Here is a 27,344-nt window from a genome sequence, read left to right on the forward strand (position 1 = left end):
GATATTTTCTTATGTACTGTAATAATGGGTAAACATAAAAGAATGTTCAAAATAGGTTGATCTGGTGAATGTGAATAATTCACTTGTTACTAAGTTGCCTTTTACCTATTGAAATATATTCTTCTGGAATAAAACAACTAGACCAGGAAGATTTTGTTGATTATTTTAAGTTGGGTGCTCAGGGCTGGTGCACAGGGATGACCCTGAGGGATGGGATGGGGAGGGAGGTGGGAGGGGGGTTCAGGATGGGGAACACATGTACACCTGTGGCTGATTCATGTCAATGTATGGCAAAAACCACTACAATATTGTAAAGTAATTATCCTCCAATTAAAATAAATTAATTTAAAATTAAAAAAAAGAAAAATCATAAGGGAAAATCTAATACTAAGGTGGCTCAATCCTACCCCTTCCCTCCAGCCAAGTTATGCTGAACAAACAGCCTTTTTCTTAAGAGGATAATTTCTATAAATCATGGCTATTATTCATTTTTAACAATTTATTAGACAAGATGAGTATCTACTAGAATAGCTAGCACACAGCTTTCATTCTTCCAAAGAGACAGTTGATGAGTTCAGTATACATGGGTGGATCTGAAACTACATTTAATCTTTTGAAAATTATGAAATGATAATAGGAGGGTAGAATCAGGATGCTCAGAAATACATCTGTAGCCAGTTTAGAAGCAGAGTTAAATTGAGATAAGACATGCTTAGCTAAGACCCAACGAAAAAGAAGTGTGCTTTACAGAAGGGTCCACAATGGAGAAGCGAAAGTCGTCCTCTCAAAGAAAGGACTGGAAGAGTGTCAGAAATTTACAGTGTGAGCTTTCATTAAAACACTTTCATACCCTTATTACTTTTTCTATACCCATCTGAGAACAATGCTACTGGGGATAGACTTTCAAGCTAATTTTTTGCAGGGTGCTATGAAATCCTACTAAAATACAACCAAAAATACTCTTAAGTCAATTATTTCAGTGTCACTTTGTACACTAAATCAAGAAGCCAAGTATTTTATTCCTAATCTTAAAGAACTCTCAGCTATGTTGTCTGAACAAATTCAGTCAATAGACTTATAAAATGTCCCAAAGATAGTATAACCCAACAGCCACTTTGCTAGACATGTAACAAACTCCACCTTTGAGCTTGGGACATATGTATACTTATGGCTGATGTATGTTGATGTATGGCTGAAACTAAGATCATGGCATCCGGTCCCATCACTTCATGGCAAATAGATGGGGAAACAGTGGAAACAGTGTCAGACTTTATTTTTTGCGGCTCCAAAATCACTGCAGATGGTGATTGCAGCCATGAAATTAAAAGACGCTTACTCCTTGGAAGGAAAGTTATGACCAACCTAGATAGCATATTCAAAAGCAGAGATATTATTTTGCCAACAAAGGTCCGTCTAGTCAAGGCTATGGTTTTTCCTGTGGTCATGTATGGATGTGAGAGTTGGACTGTGAAGAAGGCTGAGTGCCAAAGAATTGATGCTTTTGAACTGTGGTGTTGGAGAAGACTCTTGAGAGTCCCTTGGACTGCAAGGAGATCCAACCAGTCCATCCTAAAGGAGATCAGTCCTGGGTGTTCATTGGAAGGACTGATGCTGAAGCTGAAACTCCAATACTTTGGCCACCTCATGCGAAGAGTTGACTCAGTGGAAGAGACCCTGATGCTAGGAGGGATTGGGGGCAGGAGGAGAAGGGGAAAACAGAGGATGAGATGGTTGGATGGCATCACCGACTCGAAGGACGTGAGTCTGGGTGGACTCCGGGAGTTGGTGATGGACAGGGAGGCCTGGCGTGCTGTGTTTCATGGGGTTGCAAAGAGTCAGACACGACTGAGCGACTGAGCTGAACTGATGGCTGAAACCAACACAATATTGTAAAGCAATTATCTTCTAAGTAAAAAATAAATAAAAGGAAAAAAAAATGATGATAAGTACCCCTTTTCCATGGTGATTTGTTTCCTCAGAAAGATCTGTAGAGTTCCCAAATGTGTATTAAAATATTTCACTCTTTATTCCTTTTTCTCCCCAGTCTCAGCTAGACTTCCATGGGGGCGTGGCAGGTGGATGGGTGTCTTCAGGAATAGTGGGGCATCCTTTACCTCATGCTCTCTTAGCTGCATTATTTAAATCCTACATCCTTTATAAGTCTCTTCCTTCTAAGCTCCTGAAGAGCCATAAAGAACAAAAGAATATAGTGCCAAAATGCATGATATTTAGTGTGAAAAATGTATCAGTTGGCCATAGTAATGCAACACATACATGATCACAATCCTCAGTCCGAGTGCTGTGGCACATAGCAGGTTAACCGCTATTGTTCTTATAAGTCCTTCTAGCCGAGGAAAAGAAGCACCACCAGAGCTCAGTGTTGTCTTGAAACTCTGATTCACATTTTGCTTGCAAACATTGGCAGAGATTTGGTGTCAGGGGAGAAAGAAAGAGGGCAGAGAGAATGGAGTGGGAAAGAAAGAAAGGCTAGAGATTTTCAGTTTTGTTAGCGTCGGTCAACTTGTGACAGTTTTTCAGACTCCACCATCTGTGAACTTAAAACCCAATTACAACAAGTCTCCCATTGAGATGTAATTGGGAAATGAAACTTCTCATATCAAGGGAAAAAATCCTCAGTCTAGCCAGATGCCTTCTCTTTAAGAGTTTATGTAGCACTGTAATTTAGAAATTCATAAGGATTTCACTCTCGATCTCTGGAATTTTCTTGAATAATACATCTTATTTTACTGTAGTCTGTTTCTTACCCCATCTGCCTCAGTACACATTTCCACTCCTATTCCTTTCTCTTTGTTTCTGGAATCCCAATCCTATCTTGTTTAGGGTTTTTTTCACAAAGAGCCTCCGCTGCCATGATAGCAGAAAATCATATACTAATAACAGATGACCCATAGTAAATTTATGCTTTGTATCATCATGATGCTGGTCTATGGCTGAGAAATTGGTTAATAAGGGAAAATCTGGGGTAGAAAAAAATATTTACATTGACCAGTGCATGGCACTAGTAAAAGGTCTTGCTTCTCACCCCTCACCCCTCAATACAGTACATATTTGCTGGATTTATTGGTGATTTTCTTAATTTTCATGGGTGCCAATGACCAGGTATGATGCTATTCTCATTTATAAGTATCCTGGCCTTGGAAATGCCTTGGAAATGAATGCATCTTGATAACTAAGTTAGCTTCACATATCTTAATCTCTTGTCATTAGCCCATCTCACTTTGCTAAATTAACTCAGATTTCATTGTAATGATATGGTGAAAGAGACAGGACTACAATTCACAAATGTCAATGACACCGGCTTTGCAGCCCTCCTTGCTCAAGTCCTTGAAAGAGCCTTGCAGAGGACACTCAACACAGTATTGCTTGCTAATTCCCACAGCTCTCTAACCTCCCAAACTCTAGTGGCTTGTTTTGTTTTTATGGCTTAAGGCCTAGCAATACTGCATGTATTACTCAGTCTTTTGGCAAAATGCGTGTAGTTCATTACAAAATATGTTTTGTGAGAATTCTTAATGACATGGGAAAATCTTTTATTAAGAGAACAAAAAGGTTAAAAATTTTATTCAGTGTGATAAGCATAATTCTGTATATACACACATACTTACACACACTTTCATATAAAGAAAAAACATTTTTTGGAAAGAATGAACCAAAATGTTTTTTTCTGGCTGGTGGATTCAGGAGCCATTTAAATTTTCTTACTTATGATTTTGGGACTTCCTAGGTGATGCTAGCGGTAAAGAACATGCCTGCCAATGCAGGCGACATAAGAGATACAGATTCTATCCCTGGGTTGGGAAGATTCCCTGGAGGAGGAAATGGCAACCCATTCCTGTATTCTTGCCTGGATAATCCCATGGACAGAGAATCCTGGTGGGCTGCAGCCCATACGGTCACAAAGAGTTGGACACAACTGAAGCGACCTAGCACGCACCTACATATTATACCCTAGGAAGGAGATGGCAGCCCACTTCAGCATTTTTGCCTGGACAATCACATGGACAGAGGAGCCTGGCAGGTTACAGTCCATGGGATCACGAAGAGTGGGACATGACTGAGCGACTAAGCACACACTTATACTTTTATGAATTCTCCAATGAATAGGTAAGGGTATTGTTTCTGAATGAGCTTCTGTTACAAAGCAAATACATTTGCATTGTAAAAAAGTGAGGCCAAAAGAAGGAAAAAACCTAAAAACTCCTGTAATCTTGAGTATTTAAAACTGAAAACTTTTTTTACTACTTCATCACTCATATATGTGTATGAGTGTTATTTGTGTGTATAGATACATCTGTACATGTATATATGTATCAGTGTGTGTGTATGTCATATGCATCAGTGATAGGGTTAAAATTGCGTTATGTTCAACTCAGAAAATATTTCAATAACGGTCAGATATGAATATGATTCATAACTGGAAATAACAAGCAATATATGGAGAAGAAAATAATAGGTAAATTGATCTGTGGATATTAATTAGACATACATGCACACAAAAATATGTAGACACAACTTATTTCAATTAAGATAATACTGTCTACAATTTTATTTTTCATTAGTGACACACTAACTTTCCACATCATTCCATATTAATTTGTGATGACTGCTATACTCCATGACATAGCTTATATTGTTAAAGCAATATTTCTTAGACAACTTGATCTGAGCTCATCAAAGTTTATTACTTATTAATGAAGAGACTGCCAAACACCCATGGCCTGCAATGGTGGTGGGATATTTGAATCACTTACATTTTTCTAAAAAATGTGGATGCCTGGAGCTCACCTCCAATGATTCTGATCTAATTGGTCTGGGCTATGGTCCAGGAATAAGCATTTTTAAGAAGCACCCTGAAGGGTTTCTAATGTGCAGTCAGGATTATGAACCAACAAGGAAGATAGGCTGGTTTGATTTGACACAGGAGAAGAAGGACTTACAAACATAAGACTTCTGACTTAACACAGATTGCTGTTTTGCTTTTTACTTCCTGTGGCCATAATGGAATATTCATCAGTGATAGGGATAAATCTGCAGCCTGAATGAGTCTGAACTACCTTCTCACAACGATCAGACATGAACCATTAACTAGAAATAACAAGTACTATATAGAGACACAAATGATAAGTAAATTGATGTGTGGCTCTTAATTAGATGTACCAAGGAACATGGGGTATTCTCTGACAGGAGCCAATTAGTAAACAGGTGGCAAAATTGTCCAGTGAAGGGCATCTAACAGGGGCACAGCCTTGCTTTTCCTCAAGCAGCTGTTAGGGAGTTTCTGTAGCAAGTCCTCTAAGATGCCAAACACTCAGTTTGCTTAATTCTTACATTTTATGGAAAAGAGTTTCTTCCTGAGTACAGTAGTACATTCAACTGGTGTAACAATACATTTCATCCATTCACAGATGTACATTTCAATATTTTAACATCTCTGAAATTTGGATGCATCTTAAAATTGAAATCACAAAAAAGTTACCACTGTTTAATTGGCAGCATTGCTTTTTTTCTTAGTGGTACATGAAATTGTGTGAAGTGTTAGTTGCTCAGTTGTGTCCAAATATTTACAACCCCATAGACTGTAGCCCACCAGGCTCCTCTGTCCATGGAATTCTCCAGGTGAGAATACTGGAGTGGGTAGCTGTTCCCTTCTCCCGGGGATCTTCCCGACCCAGAGATCGAACCCGGGTCTCTCACATTGCAGCTAGATTCTTTACCATCTGAGCCACCAGGGAAGCCCCTGAAATAGTGGAGCATCTTAAAAACAGTGGTGCAATGAAATATGGTATATTTAAAAATATTCAGTCTCTGACTGTATCTTCACACCTTTATTGCTATCTTCTTGGGAAAAGTCTCCATCATCTTTTGCCTACATTACTGTAGTAGCCTCCTAACTTATTCTACTTCTACCCTTTGCTATCTTTCAATCCATTCTCAGCACCTACCTATACCAAAATGTTCCTGTTACATACAACTGAAGCCTATACTTCGCTTTAGGCTAAGGCCCTCCCAAGATACCTCTGATAGGTGGGGAAATGCACTTCCTGCTCCTCTTTGCATTTGCTACCATCCTCCCAGCTTCTTCCAAAAAACCCCTGAGCTGTGCTTATCATGTCATGAGATTAGTCAATGAGTGCTCATCCTCACTGCAGTGAGGAGGCTGACCAGTGGTCTTCATCGAAGGTGCTGGCTTTTGGTTCCCTGTCATTCTTGCCAGCATTCTGCTATTTGAAGTCTTAGTGATTTACAGGTAGAGTCAGATGGTCCTTCCAATCCCCTGGCATGAGGTTCCGCATTCTTTCCCTTAGTGATCTTGCCCTTTACCCTGCCTCAGCACTTGCTTTCATGGGAAGTCATGCTTTTATTCTGAAACCGTGTCTATTCCAAAATGTCAGTGTCACGTACTCTATAACTCTTTTGCTGTCATTCCTGTTCATCTCTTTTAGTACCTGACTTCAGTCTCTTTAGTCTCACTTGGATCTTCAACCCACGATGTTACCACCTTTACATTCTCCATCCTCCCTACCTGAAGTCTTCCTCTCCCTTGAGACCTCAGCCTAAATTCTATGGTCAATCATTTTAATCATTTCCTTGCACACAACTCTCTTGATCTTTTTCAGCTGGTCATACTGCTTGGGGAAATCACTGCTGAAACTCCTTCCAGACCTGGATCCATGACTGAAAACAACTGTAGTAAAACATACAACTATGCTGATGGCTCTCGCCCCTTACACTGATGATCAATAACCTCAAGAGGACCTTTAAAGCTGCCAGGTAATCACATCATATTTTCCAGGTTTATTTTCTTTCCTACTATCCAGGTGGATATTTTTCACTTTCCTACTCTCCTGAAACCTCTCATATTTTCTTTCCATTCTCACTTAGCTGATAATACCAAGGAAGGTGAATAAATCAGAAAGTGTTTCATCAATTCCCACTATCATATCCAACTCCAAATTGCATTGGTGTTTATATATTCTAACATTTTTTTTTTCCCTTCGGGATGAACTGTCAATGTTACCAGCTAACTCCAAGATTTCTTCTTGTGTGACAGACCCCATTCTGTCTGACTTATATCCCTCTAAGTTTCCATCTCTCTCCTGCATCATCAGCTTTCCCCTCTTGTATGGGTTATTCCCTTAAGTGGTATTTCTCTCAACTTACAAACAAATCACTATGACCTCATCACCTGCTTTCTTTCTCTTGCTATTGGGAGCAAAACTCCAGAAAGAATTGTCTATTCTTGTTGTCTCTAATTTCTCTTGAATTTTCTCTTGAATCCACTCCAAACAAATGCTCACTCCTACTCTTCACTCTAAGCACTTTTATCAAGATCACTAATGCTTTTGAACTGTGGTGTTGGAGAAGCCTCTTGAGAGTCCCTTGGACTGCAAGGAGATCCAACCAGTCCATTCTGAAGGAGATCAGTCCTGGGTGTTCATTGGAAGGACTGATGCTGAAGCTGAAACTCCAATACTTTGGCCACCTGATGCGGAGAGCTGACTTATTGGAAAAGACCCTGATGCTGGGAGGGATTGGGGGCAGGAGGAGAAGGGGACGACAGAGGGTGAGATGGCTGGATGGCATCACCAACTCAGTGGACATGAGTTTGGGTAAACTTTGGGAGTTGGTGATGGACAGGGAGGCCTGGTGTGCTGTGTTTCATGGGGTCGCAAAGAGTTGGACACGACTGAGCAACTGAACTGACTGAACTGCATGACCTCTAATGTCATTTGCACAACCTAATGTCACATCTCCATTTTCACCTTATTAGTCAATATAGATAAATCTCTTAGACACTCTCTCACCTTCAGGAGAGCACTCTTCCTGTTTTCCTTCCACCTCACCAGCTGCTCCTTCTCAGTCTCTTTTGCTAATTTTTTTCTTATTTTCCTAACCTATAAATGTTACACACTGGGGCTTAGTCTAAGGATCTGTATTTCTTCCTCTATATACAGTAAATCCCTAGATAATCTTATTGAGTGCCATGTCTTTAAATATACTAAATACTGATGACTCCAAGCATGTTATCTCTAGCTCAGACCATTTTCCTGGACTTCAGACTTGTATAACCAACTTGTTACTTAACAACTCCACTGGGATGTCTAGTAGACATCTCAAAGTTAACAAGTCTCAAATGGAACTCTAGAGATTTCTCCTCAAGCTGCTCCCTCTGGGAAAAAAAATAGGTATTTAAAAGAGTTCTGCATCTTATCTGGCAGAGCAGGGAAGAAAAGCAGTGCCTTATTCAGGTAAAAACACTATGCTACTCACATCAGAGAGAGAAAAAAATGTTAAACTTTAATTAATGCTGTGGGTGGATTTATATATTTGGAATTGTAGCAGTTCCATCAAACAAGGAAGTGTATTTTTACCTCCTCTAAACATCTGTGGGTTTAAAAATTCCATTTTTAATAGGGAGTTTAGAAAAAATAGGATTTTTCTTTACTTGCTTTATCAGCTTTCTGTGTCTTATATTTTTATCTGCAAGATGATTTGTGCCATTTAATGAGTTATTTCTTTTAATTTAGACTATTGAACCATCCTTTGATCATTTATATAATTTCAAATAATACAAACCCTCTCTCTACTTCTTTTTGTAGTTCAAAATGAAAAATAATGTGGGAATGGGTGGGACTAGGATCTGTGAAAAGTTCAGTTACTATTTACACAAAATAAAAAACATGAATAAGACATTTTTAAAAATTAATTAATTTTTTATTGAAGAATAATTGCTTTACAGAATTTTGCTGTTTTCTGTCAAGCCAGACATTTTTAATATATGGAGTTGCCTGGGAAACTCTCAGGAAAATTCATGGAATTTAAATAGTTTAGGCCATATAATAGGTATAAATTGACCCATAATTAAAACCAAACAGAATCACCTCTAAGTGCCAACATGTCAAGGTCTTCTTGCTTACTCAAGGACAGTACTTCAGTGATTTTCCCTTTCTTGTATCAATTCCTTTTTCCTTTATTGGGATTTTCTCATCATCATATAGCTTCCGGTCATACTTTCCAACTTAAAAAAACAAAAAAAAAGCAAAACTCCCTTTGCCTTTTCACTTACTATTCGATCTCTCTTCTACTCTGCATAGAAAAATTCTTTGCAGGTATTGTCCATAAACCTCCCATTCTTACTTAAACACACTTGTGTCCATTAGTTTTACACTTGGCTACATACAATCTGCATAGAAAAATTCTTTGCAGGTATTGTCCATAAACCTCCCATTCTTACTTAAACACACTTGTGTCCATTAGTTTTACACTTGGCTACATACAAAAGAGAATGTAACATAAAAGTAATCAAAATAAAATAAGGTCAGATTCAGCTTGTTCATGGTTGGAATGGTGAGTCCTCAGACAGATGGGACATGTCTTTCTACTCTACCATCTTAGCTTGGGGCTTTCAATGTCACATGATCCACAAAGGCTGCTGGGGCTCCAGCCATCACTTTGGGTTTTAGTGCATCAAAAAAATGAATAAAAGGACGTGTGGTAGATGTTACTATTGGTGTATAATTTTTCATACTTCCCCACCCCTGCCATGGTTCATAGCTGATGGAAAGATAATATCCCTCTTCATTGACTTTGGGCTCAATCATGTAAGTTCTTTGGGCAGTGGGTAGAAGTGATCTTTTGGGTCCTGAACCGAAGCACTAAGAGGTATGGCAAATTTCCACAAGACTGCTTGAAGCTCCATCGCCCCCTCATGGGAACAGCATATTTCCCTTTTGGCCTGGAACTGAAGCTGCCCTCACCCTGACCCAAAGCCTAGAATGCAGCCTTGCTCAGCCAAGCCTGCCAAACTGCTGATCCAGAATCATGAAAGAGAATGTTGCAAGGCATTGAGATATTTTGGGGTTGTTTGTTTCATAGAACCATCACAGTAAAAATCTGACCAATACACAGATGATGAATACAAAGCGTGCCTCCTGGCTGAATAAGCTCCCTTTCAGCTGACTTCACAGAAATACCACACACTTATACTTATTTGTTATACGTGGTCATACTTTGATGAAAGGAAGATTAGACAGTATACTGGATGCCTCTAAACCCCCAATAAAACCAGAGTTCTTGTTACTAAAGAAGAGTGGGGCATGACTATTGGGTAGGAACCAGCAGTTGCCTCCACATGAATCCACTCAGGCTTTTTCTCCAGCTCCCCATGAGACAGCTCTTGTCAACTCATCCCATATATTACTGACCTATTAGCAGCCATTGACACACTTGTCTCCATGAAATTTCACGTTTTAGTTTAGACCATTTGGTTCTTTTCCTACCTCATCAGACACACCTTCTCAGTCTCCTTTCCACGTTCATCCTCCTCCCTGAGCTCCTGACAGTGCTTCGAGCTCAGTCCTGTACTTACTTTACAGGATGGCAACCCTCATGCTCTCACAGATCTTATCCAGCCCCAAGGTCTTAAATAACATCTACCTATGCTGATGACTCCCAAAGTGAGATCTTCAATTCAGATTTTTCTCATAAATTCAGATTAACATATCCAACAGCCCCCTTGGTCTCTGCACTAGATGTCTAACAGGTATCTCACAGAAAGCATGCCCCAAACAGAACTTTTCCCCATTCCCTACACCTATAATTGCTTTCTACGGCCTTCCTTCTGGCAATTCCAAGTCTTCTGGAAGCTCAGGCTAAAGACGATTCCTTTCTCTCAGACCATATTTCCAAATCATCAGCAAATATTCTCAGCTATATCTTTATAAATAAATCATGCCATATTCAATGAAAAGGAATGAACTCGCTGTGTATGTGAACAACATGGATGAATCTTACAGACATAATATAAAGTGAAATATGCCAGGGATAAAAATGACATATTCTATATTATTATGTTTACATGAAGTGCATGAAACAGACAAATCTATAGTGACAAAGGTCAGAATAGGGGTTATCTCTGGGGAAATATTGACAGGGAGGGATGGAGGATTCTGTTACATTAGTAGACACATATGTGAAAATTAATAGGACAGTTCACTAAAGACTTGCATGTACATAAGTTGTATTTCAATAAAAAGAAATATAACTATTGTTTTCTTACCAATAATTTGTAAACTACAGATTTCTGATGAGGTATAAGATATGTTTTTGTGTGTGTGCCTAATCGCACAGTCATGTCTGACTCTTTGAGACCGTAGCTCATCAGGCTCCTCTGTCCATGGGATTATCCCAGCAAGAATAGTGGAGTGGGTTGCCATTTCCTTTGGTGGGGGAGCCTCCCGACCCACAGATCGAACTCGAGTCTCCTGCCTCTCCTGTATTGCAGGTGGATTCTTTATCACTTCAGCTGTTGGGAAAGCCTGATGTATAAGATGAAAAAGTTAATTCATCACAGATATATTTTGAGATATTGTGATTTATAATGAGAAATATATAGTTGCATAAAGCTCCTTAAACTCGGAAGTTCTCATCCTAACTGATGCATGCAACAAAGATATTGTTATTTCTGTTTATGAGGCAACTAGTAGACCCTACTTAAGGGTGGGGGCTGGTTGCCAGAAGGACCATCTATATGATTAGGGGGTTGGAACTTTTAGTCACTTTCCCCTGACCTCCAGGGATAGGACAGAGGCTGGAGATTGGTTTAGTGGAGATTGGTTTAGTCACCAGTGGCTAATGAATGAATCACTCATGCCTTATGTAATGAGGCTTCTTTAAGACTCCAAAAAGATGCAGTTCAGAAGCTTCCAGGGAGGGTGAACCAGAATGTTTCTATTAATATATGCCCTGGTGCCAGGCCCCAAGCTTCATGAGGACCTTTTTTTGGGGGCTTTGCCCTCTGCATCTCTTCTTCATTGACTGATAATCTTTAATATCTTTTGTAATAAATTAGTCATCTGTTGAGTAAATGGGTTTCCTAAGTTCTGTGAGCTGTTCTAGCAAATTACTCAAACCCAAGGAGAGGGTCATGAAAACCTCTGCTTTATAGCCAGTAAGTCAGAAGTATAGGTTACATTCTGGGCTTGTGATTGGCCTCTGACATGGAGTTTGGTCCTGGGGGAGTGAGCCCTTGGCTTGTGGAATCTGATGCCATTTCTGGGTAGATAGTTTCATAATAGAGTTGAATTCTCAGACACCCTGCTGGTGTCCAAGAACTGCTTGTTAGTGTGTGAAAGCTTACACATACCCACACCCATACCCACACATGTTAGAAACAGGTGCAGGAATGCAACAAGATATTTTTAGGTGTATCTATCACTTTACAAAATTGGCCACTTAATACATCTACTGCTGTATCATCTGGTCCAAGCCATTGTGATTTCTTGACTAGATTATCAAAAGAGCTTCTTAGTATCCCTATACTCCATTCAACTTTCCTTCAGTGTATTACCCACATAGCACTAAAAGTATCTCTTTAAAATTCAACTCAGACTACATCAATCCTCTGCTGAAAACCCTCTGAAGATTTCCTACTGAGCTCAGAGTAAAAGCCAAAATCCATATGTCTGCCCCCTTACTTCCTTAATGTCCCTGGCTCCAAAGTCATCTAAACAGTGAGGACAATCAGGACTACTCTATATAAATAGTATTCTCCCAACTTTCTGATACTCTCTACCCCCTTTAACTGCTTTTTCATTAGAACTCAAATAACTCTCTTACAGAGTATCTGTTTAGTGGTTTATTTTATTTTTATCTCCTTCCCCACTGGAATAAGAGGTGAGGTTTAGTATCCCTCCTCAGTCTGGATGGATTCTGACTGCCTAATCAATAGAATATGATGAATGTGATGACGGACTGGTTCCTCGACTTGACCCTCAAGAGACTTTTCCTGTCTCTTGGAACGTACTCTCTGGGGTACCTGAGTGACTATGTAAGAAGTCCAGCTACTCTGAGAGTTGGGCAGGTTACGTGTAGGTGCTCCAGAGAACTATCTCAGGAGAGTTCCAGCTATGCCAAACATGAGTTAAGCCGCCTCCAGACCAGTCATCTTCTATGTAAATACTACCAAGTACCTTCAGCCGGTGTCACACGGAGCAGAAAAATTGTGCAGCCTAGCCCTGCCTGAATTACTGAGGCAACAATCATGAGCTATAATAAAATGGCTGATATTTTAAGTCACAACATTCTGGGCTAACTTGTTAAGGGACAATAGCTAACCAGACAGAAGCTCTCTCTCTGTGTTGTGGGTATCAACCAGCAGGCTTTATTTCAGGGTGTGTGTTCCAGGAGCAGGTAGGCAGGCTTCCTCCACTCTTCAGTGGCCAAAGCAACAGAGTTTTCCCCTTGGTACTCACATCCCCACTGGCTCTGGTTCTCTTCAGGCACATCATGTAATTTCATCAGAGAAGTGATTGTAGAGTTCAGCCTGGGAACAGATATTACCCGCTGCCAGTCTCTCAGTGTGTGCGGTTCAGGAGATAAGTCTCAGGTGTCCCATATGCCCTCTTCTATTTATCTTGATCACTGATCAGAGACTTGGAGGTAGTACCTGGAGAATCACTTCTGAACCCCTCTGATGACTTTTTCTGTGTGTCTCAGGCATCAGCTCCCTGCTGTCTGTTCTCTGACACATTCCTCACCCCTTTCTTGCCCTTAGAAATTCATCAGAATGTCTTGAGTCAACTCATGGATTCCAATTTTCTTACCAGAGCTATAACAGGTTAATTCCTTTCTGTACATCTTTGCTGTCATTTTGATGGGATGTGGGAGGGAAGCACATGTGCTGTGTTTACTCGGCTAAATACAAACGTGTATCACTACATTACAAAATACATATTGCAGGAAATTTTGAAAAAAGTGAAGCTGTCTTGATCTTTCCAGACCAGCTGCCCTCCATCTGACTACCACTGGGTGTCCTCAGCCAATGTCACATGAAGTAGAAGAGGAAACACTGAGTTTTGGTTGTTCTGGCCACTTCTTTGCACTTATTCAGATGCTGAACTGGCTAGATCCAGCTAATCAGGAATCGCAAACTCATTTCCTCTGGCCACTGGGACCAGCTTAGTTCAAAGCTGTCCTGGCTTGTCAAAGCTCATGTGCACATAAGCATGGTGCGTGTGTGTGTGTGTGTGTGTGTGTGTGTTGGTGGTGGGGGGGAGGTGGGTGGGTTAGGAAAGAGAGAGAAGGAGTTGCCCCCAAACCAGGCTCCCTAACAAGCCTTTCAGTCTGTAGTGAATCTCCCCACAGAGTAGAACTTCATAGAATGAAACGTCTAGGTGAAGCATATGTGTCTTTTATATATTCTCAGATCTCATTCTTTAATTACCTCAATTGCAAACATTATTACTGTATAGAGTAGCAATATACTTTTATTGTACAATCAACTAAAATGTTCAAGTATTTTTAATGATGTGAGAAAATGCTTATGATAAAATCTTGAGAACGAAGACAAAAGAAGAAAGCATCATTCAAAATGTTAGCCTGTGATTTCAAAAGTAGAAAAAAGCATAGAATTAGGATGATATATGAGGACACTCATTTTGTTTGCTTAGTAGAATTGTGGGTGTTTTTATTCCAAAAAAAATTTATATGTAATCTAAATAAAACTTTTTTTTTTTAAAGCAAGAATATGCCTGAGAGGATATAGGACTTTTCTAAATCTAGCATACGATGGGCAAATAAGGTTCTGTGTCCAGCTACGGGTTGTTAATAATTCAAACTGACCACTCTACTGAAAACAACTAGAAATGTTGGACAAAAGATGTTAAACATGTAGCAATAATAAGATGGTAAGAGATTGCCAAATCAAAATATTACCAATTTTTTGGTACCCTGGGGGATCTGCACAGCACCACAGGTCCTGACTGTTGCCCTGTGCTTCCACTGAACTTGCTTTTGGAACTCGCTGGGTGAAAGAGAGAGGAGTCCAACAGCCATCCAGGTTGGAGAGTCTAAGAGGAGACCATCACCTAGAAAGTGCGGAACCCAGAAATGTCATCCCTTGGGATAGGGTTAACTAGGAGTGAATCAACCCCGCTCCCAGGGACTACAAGGACCTGTGTGTTGGCTTCCAGCAGAGAAATGGCTTTACAAAAATCCTGAGAAATGATAAGCACATGTCTACCTTCACTGGGACTCACAGTTCTAACTTTCACCTCACATGGGTTGGTACAGGTAGATCTTGGTTTTGTGAGAATTGATGCTTTCACAATTTGGGGCAGGTAGCTCATTCTGAGAAAAAAATTTACAATGAAAATACATAATCAGGTACAAAAGTGAATACTCATTTGTAAGAGCAAAGGAGTCATACAAATTCCAAATTTAAAAAGCTGACAAACATTAATATAAACATCTCTGAATCCAGAAAAGTAAGTTATTTTATTATTAAAAGTCTGACTCAATAGAATCATTTCCCCCTATTATTTTTTGGCTGCTTCCACAGCCTCTTTATATGACAATGACTTTGTAATGTAACTTTCTATATAGGGAACATAAAGATGATTTAGTCCCCACTCTAACATGGGTGATACAAATTTATTTTATTATTGATGGCCTGGAAAATTTTGTTTAAGTTTTATACCTTATTAATGGTAATATCATGTACATTTTTAGGATTGCTGTCAAATTTGGCAAATTCTTTTCCAAGTTTCTTTTATGTATAGGCTATAAAGTTTCAGAACTTTTCACATTTTCTTGGGTAGTGACTAATCATGACTATTCCTTAAATTAATGACCTGCCTTGTTCCTGATGCCCAGGTTGTAATGATATATTTAGTTTTTGTTATTTTAGTTGATGTAGTATTTCATGTCAAATTGGCAAGCCATTTGATTCTTTTTAATGTGATATTTGACTTTTTATTAATTTCATTTTCAAGTTGTCCGAGAATCCATTTTTTATCTTTAAAATTTATGTCTTTCTCTAATCATTTACTGCTTCTGTGTGCTGTGCTCAGTCGCTCAGTCATGTCCGATTCTCTGCGACCCCATAGACTGTAGCTAGCCAGGCTTCTCTGTTCATGGGATTTTCCAGGCAAGAATACTGGAGTGGGTTGCCATTTCCTTCTCCATACTGCTCCTGGCATAATCTAAAAAAAAATTTTTTATAGCTATTTGCTTCTTGATAGCAGAATAATTTTAATTGACCTATTCATTCATCTTTATCACCTTTTTTGTATATCCCATCAATGTTTTATCGAAATTTCCTTTTTGCCATTTTAAAATAAATGTAAAGTTGACAAGAGGTACCCATTACTTGGATCTAACTCAGGCTCCCCTGGTGGCTCAGTGGTAAAGACTCTGTCTGCAATGCAAGAGCTTGGGTTCAGTCCCTGGGTCGGGAATATCCCCTGGAGGAGGGCATGGCAACCCACTCCAGTATTCTTTCCTGGAGAATCCCGTGGACCAAGGAGCCTGGTGGGCTATAGTCCATAGGGTCTCAAAGAGTTGGACATGACTGAAGCAACTTAGCACACATGCATGTGTTATTCTTTAATTTATCACTTGTTTTATTAAAAATTATTGTAGTTACAATATTTGGTTTTTACCAACTGTTTGAAAAAATTCTTTGGCATCTCATCTGAGTTTGGGTTTTTGTGCTGACTCTTTGAAATATATATATTCAAATAATTAAAATGCCACTCTACTGTTGCAAGGTTGAAAAGTTTTATAATGGACAAGACATCTCATTACATTTCTTAGATTATTTAAAGAAAGCCACACCTTGCCACGAATATTTAAGATGCTCCACATAAAGGACAACTGGAAAAGAAAAAGAGTAACAGCTGCAAAATAACAAAGTAGTCAACTATATCAGGGACTGTGGAGGCAGCTTTAGTCAGGCAAGACTAAAGGAATTGCTGATAGATATATTAAGGGGAGTTCTGCAGTCTGTGTATCTGTCTGTGATTATTATTCCACAGCACGTTACACATGTATGGAACTTGTTTCATGTTGTTAATAAACCTACAGTAGAAGCTCTCCAGTTGACAAAGAGGTTAGAAATCATGCTCAGAGTTGGGGTTTGGAGGTTTGTTTTTTGCTGTGTTATTTGTGCTTATTTAAGCACATTAATTATTTAATTACAGTTTACTCAATTCCCAACTGATTAGTGTTTGCCCCATATGGTGACAAATCTACAATAATGTGGTAGTATTTGCTGTTTCTTTTGTTGGATTTATCATTTTATTTTATTTTTAATTATTTTAAACTAATTATTCACAAACTGTTTTAGGTAAATAGGCTATATTTGTTTTTCCATTTGAAATTTTGCAGATGCTCATGCAAAAATCCATCAGCTTCAACAAGTAGATGATGCCTATGATATTTCTGTTATCTGAAGAATACTATCTTCATTGTCACCTCCAAAACCTTTCCTTTAAATATTCAATACTTCCAACTACTTTATAGATCACATAAAAATAATATATGTTTTTATTTTCTGTTTGTAATTTTCTCCTTGGACTTACAAAATTGTGTTAACATTTTCCCCTAGGTGCTTCCTAGTTTTGATGTTAATGTACATGGTGCCTTTTAAAATATTTACAACATCTTCTGCATTGTTACATAGAAAAGCAAATGTTTTTCTAGACAGATTTCATAGCTATGATCACTGCTGACAAATTCTAATTTCAGTAATTAACCTATAAATTAGATTAATTTGAATTTTCAACATAGAACATAATATGATTTAGGATAAAGACAGATTTATTTATTCCTTTTCAATTTTTATGGTATAATTTTTTATTCTTGCCTTACTGTCCTGGCTATGACTTCAGCATGATGTTGAATAGAATTGGTGATAACGGACAACTTGATCTTCTTCCTGACCTCAGAAGGAATGTATTCAGTATTTTCCCCCTTAGCTATGATGAGCACGGTAAAAAAATTTTTTTAACCATATACTTGTTTCCATATTGACATTCTGAGTTGGAAGGATGTACAAAGTTCTAAGGCTGGAAGAAGAAGTTGGGGAAATGGCTACTACCTTACAGTAAGTGGTGACGGGGATTTCATGGAGTCCGGAAGGATTGAAAAGACTGACGTTGGAGTAGCGGGTCAGTGGGCCTGTTGAAAGGTGGTAGAAGAGAGGCAGTGAGAGTCAGAGGCAAAAGCCAGGGGCCACCCTCATTAATTCCAGCACGGTCTTTGTAGGAAACCTGCTGTGTGAGCAGGAGGTCCTCCACTTGGGAACAGGACCAAGAACAGGGTGGGCGAGAACAAGGGCATCATTCCTGACATATGCCCAAGTTAGATTCTGAATCTGTCCTATTTATGTTTTACTAGATCATATGGGATGGAGAAGGCGATGGCACCCCACTCCAGTACTCTTGCCTGGAAAATCCATGGATGGAGGAGCCTGGTAGGTTGCAGTCCATGGGGTCGCTAGGAGTCAGACACGACTGAGCGGCTTCACTTTCACTTTTCACTTTCCTGCATTGGAGAAGGAAATGGCAACCCACTCCAGTGTTCTTGCCTGGAGAATCCCAGGGATGGGGGAGCCTGGTGGGCTGCCATCTATGGGGTTGCGCAGAGTCGGACACGACTGAGGCGACTTAGCAGCAGCAGCAGCAGCAGATCATATGGGAAGTAAAGTAATTATTGGACTTTCTTTGGGGTTGCTGGTCTGACTTTCCCGGCGAAGGGTGGAAGGTTGATGACATCACGCCCCAAGTGGCAGACAGCTTAAGCAAACTTATCCATGGTTCATCAGGGCTGCAGAAATTAAAGGCCTATCTTAACCATTGAAAGTAAACATGGTTAGTGCATGTTTTTAATTTTCTCTAAACCGAATTATTTTAGCGTTGAAAATTAAAAAAAAAAATTCTTTGCAAAACATTGACATTTCAGACCATGTCCCTTCTACTGACCCCACTCCTCAGAGGAAACTACAATTGTCAGTTTGCTATTTCCCCTTCCATATATGTTTCAACAAATCTGTGTTCATAAGTACGGCTGTGAAATATACACAGTGGTGTTACTGCGTGTGTATGTGTTTAATACAAATTCTATTGCATTCAAGTTTTATTTTGTCCTTCCACCTTTTGAAGCATCAATTTCTTCAAAAGGTGTCTTCAGAGGAAATGCTACAAGAGCTACTGTTAAACAATATTCTCTGAAAATGTTTGTCAGGAATGATAATGAACATGGAGATAGCAGATGCTCATACCACAGAAGTTAAGAAAATTGAAAGTGGTTTCATTTATGGTGGGGACTGTGTGGCAGATGAAAGAAAGATAGCTGTCCTGAATTTCTTTTTTCTTTGCCTGAGGCCCAGAGGGCACCCACACACCTTAGTGACGAGGAACTCAAGTGAGGGCTCTGACTGGCATCACTATGGCTATTAATTGTTTCCTCTTCTTAAGATCAAACTTGAATGAAGAGGCTAAATGAGTTTCCTTTAAGCGTGAAAAGGCTCTTGTTAAGTTGCGATAGGACTGCTGCAAAGATGAAGGATGAATATGAGGTGTGTGTTTTAAGGACTCTGCTTCCAATTATTCTTGTCCCTTTATTGTTGAGAAGCAGTGCCTGCATTAGAAGGATCGGTGACTGAATACTCTTCAGAAATTCATTATACGTAGCCTCCACTTTTTAACCTTTGCCTGTGAGTGATTTTTGAAATGCGCTTCTGGTGGATGATTTTTAAATTCTAAAGGTGAATGAAATGGCATTGTCAAAGCAGTAATGGCTGTCATGATGAGAACACGAGTGCCTGGAAACTGAGTTCTTCAAGGGAGGGATATTATGGGAAGAGGTAAAAAGAACTGTGCCTTGATTTCCAATATATTAATTTATTCAAATACTTTCATCTAATTATATATAGGAATCATAGGATGCCAGAGTCAAAAAGACCTTAGCGATAATCCAGTTATTGAAATAAATTTTCTAGATGTAATGAGAGAGCCCAGCAAACTACATGAACAGTCCAAGGTCACAGAGCTGGTTAGTGGAAGGAAAAAGCAAAACCCAGGCTTCCTGAATTGCGTGGGTACTACGGGCTTTCTCTACAATGTGCTGCCTCCTTAATTTGGCCCTTCAATGATCTATGTATTGATTGAAGACTGACAAAAATGAAACTTTTGAGAGATAGAATGGGGTGGAGGAAGGGATATTAGCTATGGAGTTAGATACCCACATTTGAATTCTGAATCAGCCAATCTGTTGCTGATTTTAGGCAAGTTCCCTTACTGATGTAGCCTTAGTTTGACAATTAAAATGCCTATCTGACAAAGTTTTTAGGGAGCTAGATGAAATAATTCCAGCGAAGTGACAACATTGGACCCAACACCTTGTAGCTTCTTAAAAAGTTGTTGGTTGTCTAGTCTCTGTTAAAAAAAAAAAAAAGATATTAAAAGGGAAGAAATAAAGAAAAAGAACAAAATAAAACGAACTCTTATTAGAAATAACTGCTATTGTTCTCCTTTTCCTTCCTTTCCTAATCTCCTAAATTGAAAGTGAAAGAAAGAAAGTGAAGTCCCTCAGTCGTGTCCGACTCTTTGTGACCCCGTGGACTGTAGCCCATCAGGCTCCTCTGTCCATGGGATTCTCCAGGCAAGAATACTGGAGTGGCTTTACATTTCCTTCTCCAGGGGATCTTCCCAACCCAGGGGTCGAACCCAGGTCTCCTGCATTGCAGGCAGATGCTTTATCCTCTGAGCCACCAGGGAAGCCCTTATCTCCTAAATTAGGTAACAGTTATAACTCCAGTTTTGTCTAATATGTCAAATGATCTTGGGAATTAGGAAAGGTTGCTAGGAGTCTAATTTTACATAGTGACCTATGAAATGCTGAGGAAAAGTCTGGAACTTGTGACTAAGCCCTAGATAACTTAGATGCAGGCACTCAACAAGGGAGAAGGCAGAGGTCGCCCCTGATTTTTAGGAATGGTCCTCAACGCATAGGAAACCAACTTTGAGAATGCAGAATAAAGCTCCTATGATTTAGTCAAGGGTGATTGTTGATTGCAGGGAATGGTTCTTGGTGTGATAACTTGGTGGGATCATCAAAAATGCCCTTTTATAAATCCCAGCTCATGCAGATTTGAGAAGCATTTTCAAAGCCTGTTCTCCAGTAGCTCTTCAAGCGTCAAGGATAAACAAGCCAGGACGTCTTACTTCTGGGAAAATGGCCTCAAATTCTTGAAACAAGGGCTGTGAAAAACTAAGGTGGAAAATCAGTATGAAACAAAGTAACAGCAACAAAGGCATCAGATCAGATCAGATCAGTCGCTCAGTCCTGTCCGACTCTTTGCGACCCCATGAATTGCAGCATGCCAGGCCTCCCTGTCCATCACCAACTCCCGGAATTCACTCAGACTCATGTCCATCGAGTCAGTGATGCCATCCAGCCATCTCATCCTCTGCCGTCCCCTTCTCCTCTTGCCCCCAATCCCTCCCAGCATCAGAGTCTTTTCCAATGAGTCAACTCTTCGCATGAGGTGGCCAAAGTACTGGAGTTTCAGCTTTAGCATCATTTCTTCCAAAGAAATTCCAGGGCTGATCTCCTTCAGAATGGGCTGGTTGGATCTCCTTGCAGTCCAAGGGACTCTCAGCAGTCTTCTCCGACCCCACAGTTCAAAAGCATCAATTCTTTGGCACTCAGCCTTCTTCACAGTCCAACTCTCACATCCATACATGACCACAGGAAAAACCATAGCCTTGACTAGATGGACCTTTGTTGGCAAAGTAATGTCTCTGCTTTTGAATATGCTATCTAGGTTGGTCATAACTTTCCTTCCAAGGAGTAAGCATCTTTTAATTTCATGGCTGCAGTCACCATCTGCAGTGATTTTGGAGCCCCCCAAAATAAAGTCTGACACTCTTTCCACTGTTTCCCCATCTATTTCCCATGAAGTGATGGGACCGGATGCCATGATCTTCGTTTTCTGAATGTTGAGCTTTAAGCCAACTTTTTCACTCTCTACTTTCACTTTCATCAAGAGGCTTTTGAGTTCCTCTTCACTTTCTGCCATAAGGGTGGTGTCATCTGCATATCTGAGGCTATTGATATTTCTCCCGGCAATCTTGATTTCAGCTTGTGTTTCTTCCAGTCCAGCGTTTCTCACGATGTACTCTGCATAGAAGTTAAATAAGCAGGGTGACAATAGACAGCCTTGACGAACTCCTTTTCCTATTTGGAACCACTCTGTTGTTCCATGTCCAGTTCTAACTGTTGCTTCCTGACCTGCATACAAATTTCTCAAGAGGCAGATCAGGTGGCCTGGTATTCCCATGTCTTTCAGAATTTTCCACAGTTTATTGTGATCCACACAGTCAAAGTCTTTGGCATAGTCAATAAAGCAGAAATAGATGTTTTTCTGGAACCCTCTTGCTTTTTCCATGATCCAGCGGATGTTGGCAATTTGATCTCTGGTTCCTCTGCCTTTTCTAAAACCAGCTTGAACATCAGGAAGTTCACGGTTCACATATTGCTGAAGCCTGGCTTGGAGAATTTTGAGCATTACTTTACTAGCGTGTGAGATGAGTGCAATTGTGCGGTAGTTTGAGCATTTTTTGGCATTCCTTTCTTTGGGATTGGAATGAAAACTGACTTTTCCAGTCCTGTGGCCACTGCTGAGTTTTCCAAATTTGCTGGCATATTGAGTGCAGCACTTTCACAGCATCATCTTTCAGGATTTGAAATAGCTCAACTGGAATTCTATCACCTCCACTAGCTTTGTTCGTAGTGATGCTTTCTAAGGCCCACTTGACTTCACATTCCAGGATGTCTGGCTCTAGGTCAGTGATCACACCATCGTGATTATCTGAGACATGAAGATCTTTTTTGAACAGTTCTTCTGTGTATTCTTGCCATCTCTTCTTAATATCTACTGCTTCTGTTAGGTCCATACCATTTCTGTCCTTTATCGAGCCCATCTTTGCATGAAATGTTCCTTTGGTATCTCTGATTTTCTTGAAGAGATCTCTAGTCTTTCCCATTCTGTTGTTTTCCCCTATTTTTTTGCATTGATCGCTGAAGAAGGCTTTCTTATCTCTTCATGCTATTCTTTGGGACTCTGCATTCACTTGTTTATATCTTTCCTTTTCTCCTTTGCTTTTTGCTTCTCTTCTTTTCACAGCTATTTGTAAGGCCTCCCCAGACAGCCATTTTGCTTTTTTGCATTTCTTTTCCATGGGGATGGTCTCGATCCCTGTCTCCTGTATGATGTCATGAACCTCATTCTATAGTTCATCAGATCTAGATGAACTATAGAACTATAGAACTCTATATATCAGATCTAGACCCTTAAATCTATTTCTCACTTCCACTGTATAATCATAAGGGGTTTGATTTAGGTCATACCTGAATGGTCTAGTGGTTTTCCCTACTTTCTTCAATTTAAGTCTGAATTTGGCAATAAGGAGTTCATGGTCTGAGCCACAGTCAGCTCCTGGTCTTGTTTTTGCTGACTGTATAGAGCTTCTCCATCTTTGGCTGCAAAGAATATAATCAATCTGATTTTGGTGTTGACCATCTGGTGATGTCCATGTGTAGAGTCTTCTCTTGTGTTGTTGGAAGAGGGTGTTATGACCAGTGCATTTTCTTGGCAAAACTCTATTAGTCTTTGCCCTGCTTCATTCCGTATTCCAAGGCCAAATTTGCCTGTTACTCCAGGTGTTTCTTGACTTCCTACTTTTGCATTCCAGTCACCTATAATGAAAAGGACATCTTTTTTGGGTGTGAGTTCTAAAGGGTCTTGTAGGTCTTCATAGAACCGTTCAACTTCAGCTTGTTCAGCATTACTGGTTGGGGCTTAGACTTGGATTACTGTGACATTGAATGGTTTGCCTTGGAAATGAACAGAGATCATTCTGTCGTTTTTGAGATTGCATCCAAGTACTGCATTTCTTACTCTTTTGTTGACCATGATGACCACTCCATTTCTTCTGAGGGATTCCTGCTCGCAGTAGTAGATATAATGGTCATCTGAGTTAAATTCACCCATTCCAGTCCATTTCAGTTTGCTGATTCCTAGAATGTCGACATTCACTCTTGCCATCTCTTGTTTGACCACTTCCAATTTGCCTTGATTCATGGACCTGACATTCCAGGTTCCCATGCAATATTGCTCTTTACAGCATCGGACCTTGCTTCTATCACCAGTCACATCCACAGCTGGGTATTGTTTTTGCTTTGGCTCCATCCCTTCATTCTTTCTGGAGTTATTTCTCCACTGATCTCCAGTAGCATATTGGGCACCTACTGACCTGGGGAGGTTCTCTTTCAGTATCCTATCATTTTGCCTTTTCATACTGTTCATGGGGTTCTCAAGGCAAGAATACTGAAGTGGTTTGCCATTCCCTTCTCCAGTGGACCACATTCTGTCAGATCTCTCCACCATGACCTGCCCATCTTGGGTTGCCCCACAGGCATGGCTTAGTTTCATTGAGTTAGACAAGACTGTAGTCCTAGTGTGATTAGATTGACTTATTTTCTGTGAGTATGGTTTCAGTGTGTTTGCCCTCTGATGCCCTCTTGCAACACCTACCATCTTACTTGGGTTTCTCTTACCTTGGATATGGGGTATCTCTTCATGGCTGCTCCAGCAAAGCGCAACCATTGCTCCTTACCCTGGATGAGGGGAGATGGAGCTGTTTTGTTGGGAGCTCGGATTTCTCCTGCCGTGAGGCTGAGCCGGTGGAGCAGCTGCTCAGAGGTCACGCCCGAGACACGTCATATACCCCTCCTTTTCTGCTCCAGTGATCCTGGCCAAAAGAGCCGAGGAAATGTAAACATGCTTTAAGTTAAAGAAGGGTGCCATCAACTGCCAGATCTAGCTGATGGGACAAAATGATAAAATGCACCCAGAGAACTGGCTTTGAATTCTCTCCCGAAGAAAGTGGTATGATTGCAAGGGAATTAAGTAGAGGGGAACTCAGACATTCTAGAAAGAAGGAGAGAGCTGGAGGAAAAAGTCAGACCACGAAATATAAGGGAATGTGTCCCCCAGATTTAAAGCTGGAAGTAACTGTCAGGGAAATGACAGGTGCTTCTCTTCTTTACTTGGGACTTCCCCTTGTTGATAGCCAGTGGATACGTTCAGCTCTCTAGAATCCAGTCACTGCCCTCACTGAAAGCGAGCTGGAAAAAGCACCCTTCAGCTCCTTCCTGCAGATGGGCACTGGAGCTGGGTATAAGTCCTGAAGTCCACCTGGGGTCAGAGTGCCCTTCCACCTCCTGACTCCCTTTCCTCACCCTTGCCCTTTCCCTTGGCCCTGGTTCCTTCAAGCAAATAGATGTAAGGAGATTCTCCCAGAGCCCCTCTTCTTATTTCCCAGGAAGGCTTTTCCTTCTCACACTGTGGCCTGGCCAGTCCTGCCCTCAATCTGATCCTGCCTGCTCTCTATCTAGCAGAATTAACTGGCACTCCTGGTTTAGGGTTTAAGGATGTGGATGTATTTACCTTTAAACATCTGGACAAGTCTCGCTGATCTAGATAGAGGAACTGCCAAATACATAGGCACATTGTAGCAAAGGAAGGCCATGGCACACTGAAGTTGGAAAGCACCAGTTACAAGAACAAGCAGCAGCTTTTTGCAGAGAGAAAAATGTATTGGGAAAGACGATAATGATTCTCTGCTAATTCTAGGTTTTCCTTATCATCTCTGTCACTCAGTCCTTCACTTCTATTTTGTAGTTTTGTTAACCTCATTAGCTGCCATTTTGATTCCATTTTTCTATTTCTTCTTCTGCTTGAACTATTTTTTTTTTTTATGTATAATTACAACATAAGCCAGAAGTCCAGATAATATTAAGCTAGAAAGGCCTTGGTAATATGCATTTGAACCACAAAAAGGAAATGAGCACATTTGTGTGATAAATGAAAGTATATTATCTTGCAGGAATAGTGAACATTAAGGTTATGCAATGTGAAGATTCAATGACGTTTTCCCAAGTTCAAGGACTCTGTTTGGGAAATTATTTCCCCTGGGTTAGAGGCTGGTGTTAAGTAGGCAGAGAATTAGAAGCTGATAAAGGAATTACTAATACTGACATTTGTTTTACAGATTTCAATTAAAGGATTTAATATGATGGTTAAACTATAAATTACATTTAGCAAAGCTATGAGACTGGCATTTTCCTTAACTTAATATTCCTGCTTAATGCCAGAAGGCATTAATCCAGGAGGTATTGGGTGGTCTCAAATTCAAACTAAATCGCTGGTACTTATGTTTCCCGGTTAAACAAGAAATACTGTGCATTAGACTGGAGAGGGGAATGAAGTATTACATTGTATTTTAGAATCCAGAATTGACTGCTATCCCATTGCACTTGAAGCATTTAACAGATCTAAGTGAAATCGAGTGTTTGGAGAAACCACTTCAGTTTGTCTTTCATTAGTTTGACAGTTGCAAATGAAGTAGAGTTCACTTTATTAGGTTTCCTAGTTAAGAAAAATGAACATTTAAAGAAAATGAGCATTGAGACACAAATGTGAATACCTACTGTCATCAAATTATAAGCTTGAAAAAAAAAACTGATTTTATAGAATTCATTGGGAAAATTCTATGATGTTTCCAATCAGGTAAAGAGAGCTTATCTTGTTCAACCATGAGATTAACAAAATTTCTCTAGCTGTGAATATTTTTCATTCCAAGTTAAGCTTTGTGTGTGTGTGTAAACTGTTCTCCACGTTTATTTAGTTTGGATTTTCATTTGAGTCTTCTTCAGTGAGGTCAGTCACATAGAAAGGTAGAGGCCTTTTAGCCAAGTGTCCCATACCTTCTCTTATTTTAGGTCTATCTAGCATCCTAGTTCAGAGAAGGCAACCCACTCCAGTACTCTTGCCTGGAAAATCCCATGGACGGAGAGCCTCGTAGGCTCCAGTCCATGGGGTCGTGAAGAGTCGGACACGACTAAGCGACTTCCCTTTCACTTTTCACTTTCATGCATTGGAGAAGGAAATGGCAACCCACTCCAGTGTTCTTGCCTGGAGAATCCCAGGGACAGGGGAGCCTGGTGGGCTGCCGTCTATGGGGTCGCACAGAATTGGACACGACTGAAGTGAGTTAGCAGCAGCAGCAGCAGCATCCTACTTATTCCAATCTGGCAAGTGTGAATGAGACAACCATAAAGAGGATATGGAAGCAGATCAGATAGAATGAACAGACACCAATGGTAATAGATTGATGAGAACAAAATAGAAAAGAACATCTCATAATCTGGGAGAGCTTGTCAAAGAGATGCCTGTGTATCCTGCTTATACATGGGAGTTTTGAAGCTATGACAATTGTTAGTAGTTTAATTTAACAGAGAGAGTAACTGACACCAACTTGATAATGCTTCTCTACCTAAAATTCTTCAATGGATGCCATCAGCTCAGTTCAGTCGCTCAGTCGTGTCTGACCCTTTGCGACCCCATGAACCACAGCACGCCAGGCCTTCCTGTCCATCACCAACTCCTGGAGTTCACCCAAACCCATGTCCAT

This window comes from Bos taurus, chromosome 28, assembly GCF_002263795.3.
Source record: "Bos taurus isolate L1 Dominette 01449 registration number 42190680 breed Hereford chromosome 28, ARS-UCD2.0, whole genome shotgun sequence".
Lineage (NCBI taxonomy): Eukaryota > Metazoa > Chordata > Mammalia > Artiodactyla > Bovidae > Bos > Bos taurus.